General features: G+C 42.3%; 1 protein-coding gene across 4 annotated transcripts in view; it reads right to left on the reverse strand.

The window, feature by feature from the left end:
• trim2a (tripartite motif containing 2a) overlaps positions 1–10,811 on the reverse strand; it is a 167,657-nt gene extending 156,846 nt beyond the window's left edge. Inside the window, exon 1 of one of the 4 annotated variants that reach the window (XM_072581596.1) lies at positions 10,645–10,811. The gene's annotated coding sequence lies outside the window, so the exon portion shown is untranslated. Of the gene's footprint in view, positions 1–9,800; positions 9,819–9,844; positions 9,961–10,019; positions 10,184–10,644 lie in introns of those variants that run through there. The other 3 variants (XM_072582393.1, XM_072583962.1, XM_072582869.1) reach the window with 3 other exon arrangements.
• Positions 10,812–11,286: the final 475 nt, after the last annotated feature.

Genomic DNA, 11,286 nt, shown 5'->3' on the forward strand with positions numbered 1-11,286 from the left:
CCAATTCACCTAACCTGCACATCTTTGGATTGTGGGAGGAAACTGAAGCCCCCGGACAAAACCCATGCAGGAACATTTAAACTTTAAAATAAGGGATTGTCCATTTAAATCAGGAATGAGGAGAATTTTATTCCCTCAGTGCATTGTGAATTTTTGGAAGACCTCCTCAAAATACAGTGGAAGCAAAGATTTGAATATTTTTAAGGCAGAGATACCTAGATTCTTGAGTGAGGGGGGTATATTTTATCAGGAATGTGGAGTTAAGATTACTATGAGATCAGTCATGATTTTAATAAATGGTGGAGCGAGCTGTTGGGGCCTAGCTCCTCCTCCTAACCTGTATGTCCACATGTATATTCCCACATCAGCATTTTGCAACAGACATTACAAGACAGTTCATTTTTGTTCCCCGTCTGTCAGTTAAGAAGTGTTGATGCTACTTATAACTCACATTCTGGCCTCTGATCAGTGAGTTCAGCATCTTCAGTGGATGAATCTGGGACCATCCTCATATTTATAGAGCCTTCAGGAGTGGGAAGTTGGAATGAGAGACAATAAAATTAGGCAGGAGCTGAAAATTTGATTTTTCCCCCACCCCCGATGGCAGAGGTACAAAAGAAATGAAGAAAGATGTGAAGACTTGGGAATTTGAGGAAGTTAGTGGTGTTACCTTGGGGACACAGTAGAGGTGGTATTGGATGTATTAGAATGTATGAAGGTGGATGAATCTCCTGGTCCTGACCAGATATATTCAAGAACCCTGCAAGAGGCTGGTGAAGAAATTGCGGGGACCCTGGCTGATTATTTTTGGATCATCGTTAGCCACAGGTGAGGTCCCAGAAGGCTGGAGGGTAGTAAATGTAGTGCTTTTATTCAAGAAGGGCTGCAAAGACAAATATGGGAACTACAGACCAGTAAGCTTAACATCTGTGGTAGGTAAGTTACTTGACAGATAAGATATACAAGCATTTGAAAAGACAGGGTTTGATTAGGAATAGTCAGCATGGCTTTGTGCGTGGGAGATCATGCCTCACAAATTTGTTAGAGTTCTTTGATGAAGTGACCAGGAAGGCTGACGAGGGCAGGGCAGTCGACATAGTCTCTCTAGATTTCAGTAAGGCCTTTGATAAAGTTACACATGGAAGGCTGCTTGGAAGGTTAGGTTGCATGGAATCCAGGGAGAGCTGGCAAATTGGATACACAATTGGCTTGAAAGGAGGAAGCAGAGGGTAATAGCGGAAGGATGCTTGTCGGACTGGAGGCCTGTGACTAGTGGAGTGTCTCAGAGGTCAATGCTGGGCCCATTGCTGTTTGCTATCTGTCTTCATGATTTGGATGAGAATGTACAAGGCATGATTAGTAAGTTTGCTGATGACACTAAAATAAGCGGTATTGTGGACAGTGAGGAAGGTTATCAGAAATTGCAGCAGGACCTTGATCAGCTGGGGAAGTGTGCTGAGAAATGGCAAATGGAGTTTAATATAGATAAGTGTGAGGTGTTGCATTTTGGAAAGTCAAATCAAAGTAGGAGTTTCATGGTGAATGGTGGGTCTTAAGGAGTGTAATGGAACAGAGTTCAGGTGCACTGTTCTCTGAAAGTGGAGTCCCAGGTAGACAGGGCAGTGAAGAAGGGTTTTGGCACACTGGCCTTCTGTCAGGGTATTGAGTATAGAAGTTGGGAAGTTATGTTGCAGTTATACAGGATGTTGGTGAGACCGTACTTGGAGTATTGTGTTCAGTTTTGGTCACCTTCTGAACGAAGGATGTTGTTAAACTGGAAAGAGTACAGAAGAAATTTACAAGGATGTTGCCTGGACTCAATGGTCTGAGTTATAAGGAGAGGTTGGACAAGTTAAGAATTTCTTCTTTAGAGCACAGGAGACTGGTGGGTGGGTGGTCCTTATAGAGGTGTATACAATCATGAGAGGTATGGATAGGGTGAATGCACTTAGTCTTTTTCCCAGGGATAAGGCATTGATGACTAGAGGGCATCAGTTTAAGGTTAGCAGGGAAAGAATAAAAGGGAACCTGAGGGACAACGTTTTTCCACAGAGGATGGGACACATATGGATTGAGCTGCCAGCAGAAGTGGTTGAGGTGGGTACATTAACAACATTTAAAAGGCATTTGGACAAATACATGGATAGGAAAGGATTAGAAGGATATGTGCCATAGGGAAATAGGGTTAGGGTGGACAGATATTTTGGTCAGCTAAAGGGCCTGTCTCCGTGCAGGGAGACTGTATGACTCTATGACTCTAAATGTCCAAAGGTATCCATCAACTCATGAGGCAGGCCAGTGCAGTTCACTCTCAGACTAAACTGAGATGTGGGCGGCACGGTGGCACAGTGGTTAGCACTGCTGCCTCATAGCGCCTGAGACCTGGGTTCAATTCCCGCCTCAGACAACTGACTGTGTGGAGTTTGCACGTTCTCCCCGTGTCTGCGTGGGTTTCCTCCGGGTGCTCCGGTTTCCTCCCACAGTCACAAAGATGTGCAGGCCAGGTGAATTGGCCAGGCTAAATTGCCCGTAGTGTTCGGTAAGGGGTAGATGTAGATGTAGGGGTATGGGTGGGTTACGCTTCGGCGGGGCGGTGTGGACTTGTTGGGCCGAAGGGCCTGTTTCCACACTGTAAGTAATCTAATCTAATCTCAACTAATGACCATGTGAATAAAGTGAAACAAAGGAAATGCAAAATATTTACCAGCAAAATTGAAATTTGAAAAACACACATGGCCCAACTGTGCTCTCCATTGTTCATGGAAATGGAGCCAGGAAAGATTTGACCATGATGAACAGCTTTCCTATTTCTCCAGGACCCAGGAGGCTTTTGTATAGTCCATCCATTGTCAGTTGATAGGAAGTTTCACTACAGGATAACTACGTCTCTTGTGCATGACATCAGAACTTTTAATGTAAAACTTTCAATGCAAATTTTAAATGTACTCATGTAGGAACCTGAAAAAAAGCAAGACAGTAGAATTTTTGCCCACTTCCTGTTCTACCATTTGGACTGTGTAACAAAGTGAAAATTCCACCTTATTATTCAGTAAAATGCCAGACAGTGCATTCACATTCCTACCCAAAGGATCTAAACTTTGTATTTCTTTATCTGGTGACATCATATTGATTTTTTTTCATCAAAAAATGTCTCTTGACACATCTGTCAAATAATGCATTTAATGGCTACCACAAACTAAAGCAAAAGCAGCCTATAGCAGAGGCAGAGGCCACACAACTATGGCACATCAATCATACACCCTTTTTCAAAAAAAATGCAGACATTCACTTTTGCAGTTACAAGCTAGCTCAATGTCCATGGTCAACGAAGAGAAATAATTTGTGAACAAAATTTGCGGCGTTCAGTTGGAAGACATTCCTGGCCAATAAAAACATCTTTGTAATAATCGAGGCTCTGTTCAGCAGTCAATGGCTTAGAGCCCTGCAAAGTGTTGTCTGTTTCCTCCGGTATGTGTAGGGTTACCTGTGTAAGGGCTTTTTATTCACCCATGGAAGGTGATAATGCGCTGCCTCCTTGAACCGCTGCAGTCATGTGGTATAAGTTGACCCTCAATGCCCTAAGGAAGGGAAGTCCAGGATTTTGAGCCAGCAACACTGAAGCGATGGTGTTATATTTCCAAGTCAGCATGGTGAGTAGCTTGGAGAGAAACTCACTGCTGGTGGTATTCCATGTATCTGCTGCCCTTGTCCTTCTGGATGGAGGTGGTTGTGTGTTTGGAAGGTGCAGTCTAAGGATTTTTGATGAATTTCTGCAGTGCATCTTGCAGACCAGGCACTCTGCTGTTATTGAGTGTCAGTGGTCGAGGGAGTGGATGCTTGTGGCTCTGGTGCCAGACAAGTGAACTGCTTTGTCCTGGATGGTGCCAAGCTCCTTGATTGTTGTTGGAGCTACAAGCAATCCAGGCAAATGGATATTATTCCATCATACTCCTGACCTGTGCCTTGTAGATGATGGACAAGCTTTGATGGAGCTCAACTATTCACTGCAATACTGGATTAGTGGTGCTGGAAGAGCACAGCAGTTCAGGCAGCATCCAACGAGCAGCGAAATTTCACTGCTCGTTGGATGCTGCCTGAACTGCTGTGCTCTTCCAGCACCACTAATCCAGTATTTGGTTTTCAGCATCTGCAATCATTGTTTTTACCTTATTCACTGCGGTACTCCTAGCCTCTGACCTGCTCTTGTAGGCACTGTGTGTATGTGGTGAGTCTAACTGGTCAATGGTAACCCACAGGATGTGGATAATGTGGAATTCAGTGATGGTAACATCATTGAATGTCAAGGGTTTGTTATTAGATTGTCTCTTATTGGAGATGACCTTTGCCAGGCATTTGAATGGCACCAATGTTACTTGCCAATTTTGGATCCATGCCTGGATATTGTCCAGATCTTGTTACATGAACATGACTGCTTCAGTGTCTGAGGAGTCAGGAATGGTGCTGAACATTGTGCAATCATTGATGAATATCCCCCATGTCTGACCTTATGATGGAGAGAAGGTCATTGATGAGGCAGCTGAAGATGGTTGTACCATCTCCCCTGAGGAACTCGAGCAGAGATGTCCTGGACCTGAGATAAGTGACCTCCAAAAACTACATAGACCAGTCAGACCTAGGGCCAGATAAAGCTCTCTTTCCTCTGGACCAATCCCGAGTTGCAACTGTTAACTGTGCAGTCAAGACAGGCTTCAGCTGAGCTGTGGGTCTCACTGAACATCTGCCATCTGGAACCCAGAGTTTCCTTCATCCCATTGGGCTCTCTGTTTCCACCTGGACCAATACTCAACCCATCATATAACTTAACTTTACCTTCAAGTGCTTCATTTTTTGGATCACAATCTTGAGCTAATCTAGTGCTTCCAATTAAACCTGTTGGACTATAACCTGGTGTTGTGTGATTTTTAACTTTGAGCTAAGGTTGCACAGATCTATAAAGTCCATGATGCTGCATGAAACACCAGTGCTTATCTGGCATATTAGAAATCACAGAAGTGTAATCGTGCAGGAGGACAGCATTCAGCCACTCTTGTCTGCACCAGCCCGCTGAATGAACACTGTGACTTGGTGCCAATCCCCTTCTCCTTCCCCATAAGCAAACAGTTTCTATTCAGTTATCATCTCATTTGAGTGCCTTGTTTTGGTGAATTCACCTTCATTTATGGCTCTCCTTTTGTAGACATCATTCTTACAGTCACAATCCTTTCTCGTTGTTGGACCCGGCCATGTCAACCGATAAAAGTCTGGTGGTCTTGCTAAACTATTCCTAACACAGTAAGACCTCAGCTGGTCTAAGGAAAGATATACTGACACTGGAAGCAGTGCAGAGAAGATTGACTGGGCTGGTACCAGATATGGATGGATTGTCTCATGAGAAGAGGTTCAGTAGGTTAGGTCTGTACTCATTGGAATCTATGGGAGGCGACCTTATTGAAATATGCAAGATTTGTCAAGAGGACTTGACAAGATTGATGCAGAAAGGATGTTTCCCCTTTGGAGGTAATGAAGGACCAGCAGGCATAATCTCAGAATGAGAGGTCACATATTTAAAACAGAAACTAAGAGGAATTTCTTCTCCAAAAGGGTTGCGAATCTGTAGAACTCCCTACTACAGAGGGCTGTTGAGGCTGGGTCACGAAGTATATTCAAGGCTAAGATTGATTTTTAATCAGGAAGGGAATTGTGGTTTATAGGGAAAAAGCAGGAAAGTGGAGTCAATGATGACCAGATCAATCCCGTTCTCATTAAATGGAGAGCAGACTTGATGGGCTGAATGGTCTACTTTTACTTCAATGTTTTATATATCTTAACCTGCTGTACAGTGCAGAGTGATTTCATCACAACCATCAGCTGAGATGTCTTCAGCAACCATCTTTACAGATGGTTGTTTATTTCCGACTTAACTTCTTGCTTGCAAACTGATTCAGCTTCTTGCAGTTAGAATGTTGCTTTCCCCACACTGGACTTGCTTTCTTTTCTTTTGTACAATGTTTTCCACATGGCTTACGTGTCTCCTATGGACCTGATCATTTTGCAGGCTCTTTTGCAAATATTTCTCCTTTTCTTCCACCGAAAAAGATATATTGTACTCATTCAGCCTGGAATGTCTCTCAGCATAGTGCAAAGGCATATATGTTCTCCCATTAAAAGCCCCTAGTTATTGACTGACAACCTTAGAGACTCTGCACATGTCATTAGCTTTCTCTTCTCTTGTAAAGCCTGCTTTGCAGCAATCCTTCAGAGGCTAATCAATCCTATGTCTAAAGAGGTTGTCTATCGGTCAGTTGTCCAAAATCATAAGATCCAGCTTGATGTGTTAGTGTGGTCATATATTGATGTCCTGCTCACCCGAGCCCTGATATTGAACACTTACCATTCAGAAGTGGCCAGAGTATGGCTTCAAAGTCTCAAAACTCTCCTGCCTGGGTTCTGTCAGTGAGACCTTAGTGTGATACAGTTAGTAGCACTTCTTTCCCCGGGAATAATAAGTTGCAATTCTTAGTGCCTCAATATTTTTTAATTTTGTTGCTATATGGTAGTTTTGTCACTGAGACCAGGACACATTGGCATTCTGTCTCATAAATCCTCTTATTTCTGCAGCAGATTGAAAACATCACCACCATTCTGAATTACGCAGCATCTTAATTTTCTTTTCATTCACAGGATGAGGGCATCACTGGCTGGGCCAGCATTTAGTTACTGCCCATCCTTAGTTGTCCAGAGGGCAGTTAAGAATAAACCATATTGCTCTGGGTCTGGAGTCACAAGTGGGCCAGACCAAGTAAGGATGATGGTTTTCTTCCCTGAAGGACATTAGTGAACTCAATGAGTTTTTCCAACAATCAACAATGGTGTTATGATCATCATTACATTCTTAATTCCAGATTTCATATCTAATTCAAATTCCATCATCTTCCATGCAGGCTGTGTCCCCAAAACATTACTTGGCTCTCTGGATTAATAGTCAAGATTTGATATCACTAGGCAATTGCATTCTCTTCGATGTTGCAGAATGTGGTTTACATTTGTTCCTTTTACAGTAGCTGGTTGTCTTATAGTTAGAACATTTCATTCAATCTCAGCTAGGCACTGCTGACATCATGTTTCAAGTCCTGTGTTCTACAACGTAAATTCAAACCAAGTTTCAGCTGAGGTAGAGCTCACGTAACCCAACTGGGACAAAATGCAACAACGCATTTCTCCAAATAAAGCATGTGTTTGTAATGTACGTTTTATACTGCTGCCTATTCAAAGGCAAAAGATAATAAGGACCCGTGCAAATCACATTATGTCTCTGCGTTTGCAGAGGAGAAGCAGAATTTTGAAAAAAATGTAATTTCTCTCACACAGACCTGCGAAACAGTGACCTTGATCCACTAACTCAAAGTAGGTTACAGCAATATTTTTAGCAGTGTAGAACAAGGCAGCAGCAAATAATTAACTGTTGCCTAGACCAACATCAAAGGAATGAAATTCTGATCTCTCTGCTCGTGTGAGTCTGTCGAATAAGTTTCAAGGAATTAGACCAGTATATTTCTAATATAACAAAGACCGAGCAACAAGGCTCCCTCTAGTAAGATAACGTCGCTTTAGGGAGAGTGAGACCTTGCTTTAAAGTAATGGTGAGTAAAAAGTTGCTACTACAAACCTCGGTTCAATCCAACGTTTATGATACAAATATCATTCCACTGCATTGTTTTCTGAATTTCTTCCATTTTTGTAGTCTAACTCCCAAAACAGCTGCATTTGGTTTAGGTGGGAGATTAAGAAATTGCAACACCTTAAATACCAGCCTAAAGTGTCTCGAGTCGACTGGGAAAAGAAGCAAGAGACAACCAATGGACTACAGGAGGCTGACAGTGTCCCCATTCTATTTCATCGGGATTCTGTTTGACTGACCTACGTCTCCAGCAGTCCCGACAACGCCAGAATACAAGAGCCTTTCGCAAAAATCTTCTTACAAAATGGGCCTTCCTATTCCTAACTGCGTGCCCCATCAAGAGGTGTTTTGGTCTGTGCAGCATGAAATACGGGCTGATAGTTAATTATTTGTTTGAAAACCAGTGGCTGGGCTGCCTGATCTGAGCTTCTCCCTCGCACTGTATTTTGGGGAAGAGTTGGAGGATGGGTGAGGATTGTCCCCTGTTTTTACACGTCCCTCACTGTTAACGGAGCCCACAGGGATGGTAAAATCAGTCTGTGATCAAACCGTTCCATCACATGGCTCATTCGATTGTTATGTTTTCCTTCACATCTCTTAAAATTTCACTTCAACGAAATAAATGACATTGTTTAAAAGTTTGAGTATTTATTTTGCAGCCAAAGAAAGCTCAATTAACCATGAAGCTGGTCATTTTCCATTGTGACCACCAGACAAGGCTACATGTGGCAGTATCTCCCTTGCAGAAAGAGAAGGAAACACTGATGGGATTGTTGCTCGGCAGGATAGCTCCTGTCACTGTCAGCTGACCAAACCGTCGAATCGACAACAAGCCTGGAAGGCTAGTCTCCAGCCAGGCCACATGTCACCCAGTCAAAGGTCAAATTTTCATCCCCCTCTCTATTTTGGCTGAACTGGGAGTGTACCAGACAGGGTAGTGTGAGCATGCATGTAAGCCTTGCTCTTGTAATGCCATGTTCATTGGGAACTTGGAAATAATACAATTGTCTATTCAGGAGGTTATTGGCATTCATGCATTTTTGATTAAAAACAAGTAAAGTCAAATCTGAAAAACCAAATGGTTTCAGTGTCATTAATCCTCTTGCAACCCTATCAGAAAATTGTTTCGGGGTTCTAAATTTTAGTCCACACACAGACTAAGACCAGCCTATATTCCCACTTGACAGAGGAAGCATGGTTACAGGTAGGAACACGGAGCAAAGGGTAGGAAATGAATTGAAAGACTAGTAATATAATTGCTCGGAGAATTGGCTGAGGAATCTCGGCCCTGAAATCCTTCATGTACACGCTCTGTAATGCAGACAGTCGCAGTGAACAGTAAGCTTTGGGTCTGAATGTTTGGGTTTTGTTTGGCTCCCCCATCTTACCCTTGCTGATCCCAGGGAGCACACAGCAATGAGGAGAGCAGGAACATCTGGAGGGTGATGCCAGTCGACGCCTCTTGTGTGTTTCTGAAAGGCCAGTCCAGGTGGTAGCTGAGAAGCAGGCTGACCTCCTGCTCTCACTATTATTGAGAAATCAAAGCCGGGAGACACCAAGGAGGGGGAAAGAAATTTTCAGCAGAAACTTCAGGCCCCTTTAGCCCAAAAATCATGTTAAAATATCCAGCAAAGATAAAAACTGCACTGGGCTCATTTGAGACAATGAACTATCAGATTGGTAATACAGTAACCATTCAGATTTTGTGGTCTCAAGTCTGAGAGCATTTTTTAACAAACATGTTTTAAAAAGTCACAAAATAAAATATCTCTCTGTATAAGTATATCAATTTGCTGTATAATTGATGACACTACAGCCAGAGGAAAAAATGATTTAGCCTTTTTTTTAAGGTTCTTTTTTTTTCCACAAATTATGAAGGATAATTATCCACTTCCAGTAACAGTATTTTGCATAAAACATTTACAATGCAAAGACTGTACACCACCAGTTCATCTAGTGAAGACAAAAATCTCACATTGCAGACAAAATATGCTATAACATCACATACCATTCATTAAACATAATCTGTTCAGTTTTCTGTAAAGCCGCTTACCATTGTATTGCATGACAACATTTCAAAACAACGTCAATGAACACGAAAGAAAGGAGCATCAGCACTAACCGTGTGCTCTCAGTATGGATTATACGGCATTGCACAAACCTCACCCATCTGTCGTGACAGATTTGAAATGATGATCTGGATTTGCACCCTCGCTCAGTGCTGTTTGACCCTATGTGACACACAGGGACAGCAACATCTCAGCCATCATCTGGTCAGCATGACACGAAAGGTGTCTCTTGTCATGAAAGTAACGCAATAAAAATGGAAGCACCTACTAACCCCATCCTGCGAACAGCATGGATCAAGCCTCAGTGTATCCGCAGCTTCCTCTGCATGCCTTTCTCTGAACGCAGCAGAAAGCTGCTGATTGCTTATTCAGAACATGTCTTACCAATCCTCTGTATTGTTGCACCGCGCTAGCTGAACTCAAAGCTACAGACTGGCTGAAAGATGGCCTGTTTTCTTCTTAAATAAACTCTTATATTTTCTAATATGAGCTGACACCACCCCTTTATTTTGTTAACTCCTTCCTATTTTATGTTATCCAAATAAGCCCTGGATCCTTCATTCTTCCTCTAGCTCGGCAGTTTCCAACTGATCCATGATTTAGAAAAATATTGTCAAACACTAACTGTATTAGTAGCATTAAAGAGTGCAGCAGACTCTTTAAAACACCTAAAATAAATTCACCTTCTGTTCAATTTTCAGCTTGTAAAGAAGGCCACACATTCTGGTCAATTCCCCCATTCTCAATAACCATCTCACAGCTCATTTGCCAATTTCTTTCTACAAACTCAATACAAAATATCTGCCTTGGCACACTGAACTGTTCAGGATCCCATCCAATTAAAAGAAAACCATACATTTTGCAGTCTGAATGCATTAAATAGTCCAGGATACTTACATTTTGAAAAGTACTAGTGAAAGTTGTGCATTGTTCCAGCAATAGCTAATTACAAAAGGAAAAATAAAAGGAAAGGACAGAGAGTTGTAAATCTGGCTTTCAGCACGAGAGCACAACAAAGCTGCTTCCTGAAAGTGTACTGTTTTCCATCTGCTCAATCCCCATGTGGATGAAGGAGCAGCTGCCAGTTTTGTTATCCACGTCATGATGTTTCTCAAAGGAGGGAGGTGGGGGCTGAAGAGACAATGTCAATGACATTACCTGCATAGTGCAGAAGATGGAAGGTTACCTGGGAGAGACAAGTTGACTGAAGCATGCACCAATACAGCTTTAGCTATTGATGAATATTGCAACAGGCAGACTTGTATCAGGCAGAAATCTGGTTTACAGTGTTGCAGGATATTTATTAACCTCTGGCATTTGCAAAGGTTACCTCCAGCAAGAACTGGCAACTGGCTCTCCATCGACACAGCTTTGGACAAAATCATTAATGGATACTGCAGGAATGATATGTTTAAAAAAAAAACAACATTAATATTCACATCATTTCCTCTGAAGATTTTTTCTCTTCAGAGCCGTTACCATAGAAACTCTAGGTGCCAGTTACTGCTTTGTTCAGCTGTTTTTTTTTGAAAAATATGC

The sequence above is a fragment of the Chiloscyllium punctatum genome, chromosome 1, assembly GCF_047496795.1.
Source record: "Chiloscyllium punctatum isolate Juve2018m chromosome 1, sChiPun1.3, whole genome shotgun sequence".
Classification (NCBI taxonomy): domain Eukaryota; kingdom Metazoa; phylum Chordata; class Chondrichthyes; order Orectolobiformes; family Hemiscylliidae; genus Chiloscyllium; species Chiloscyllium punctatum.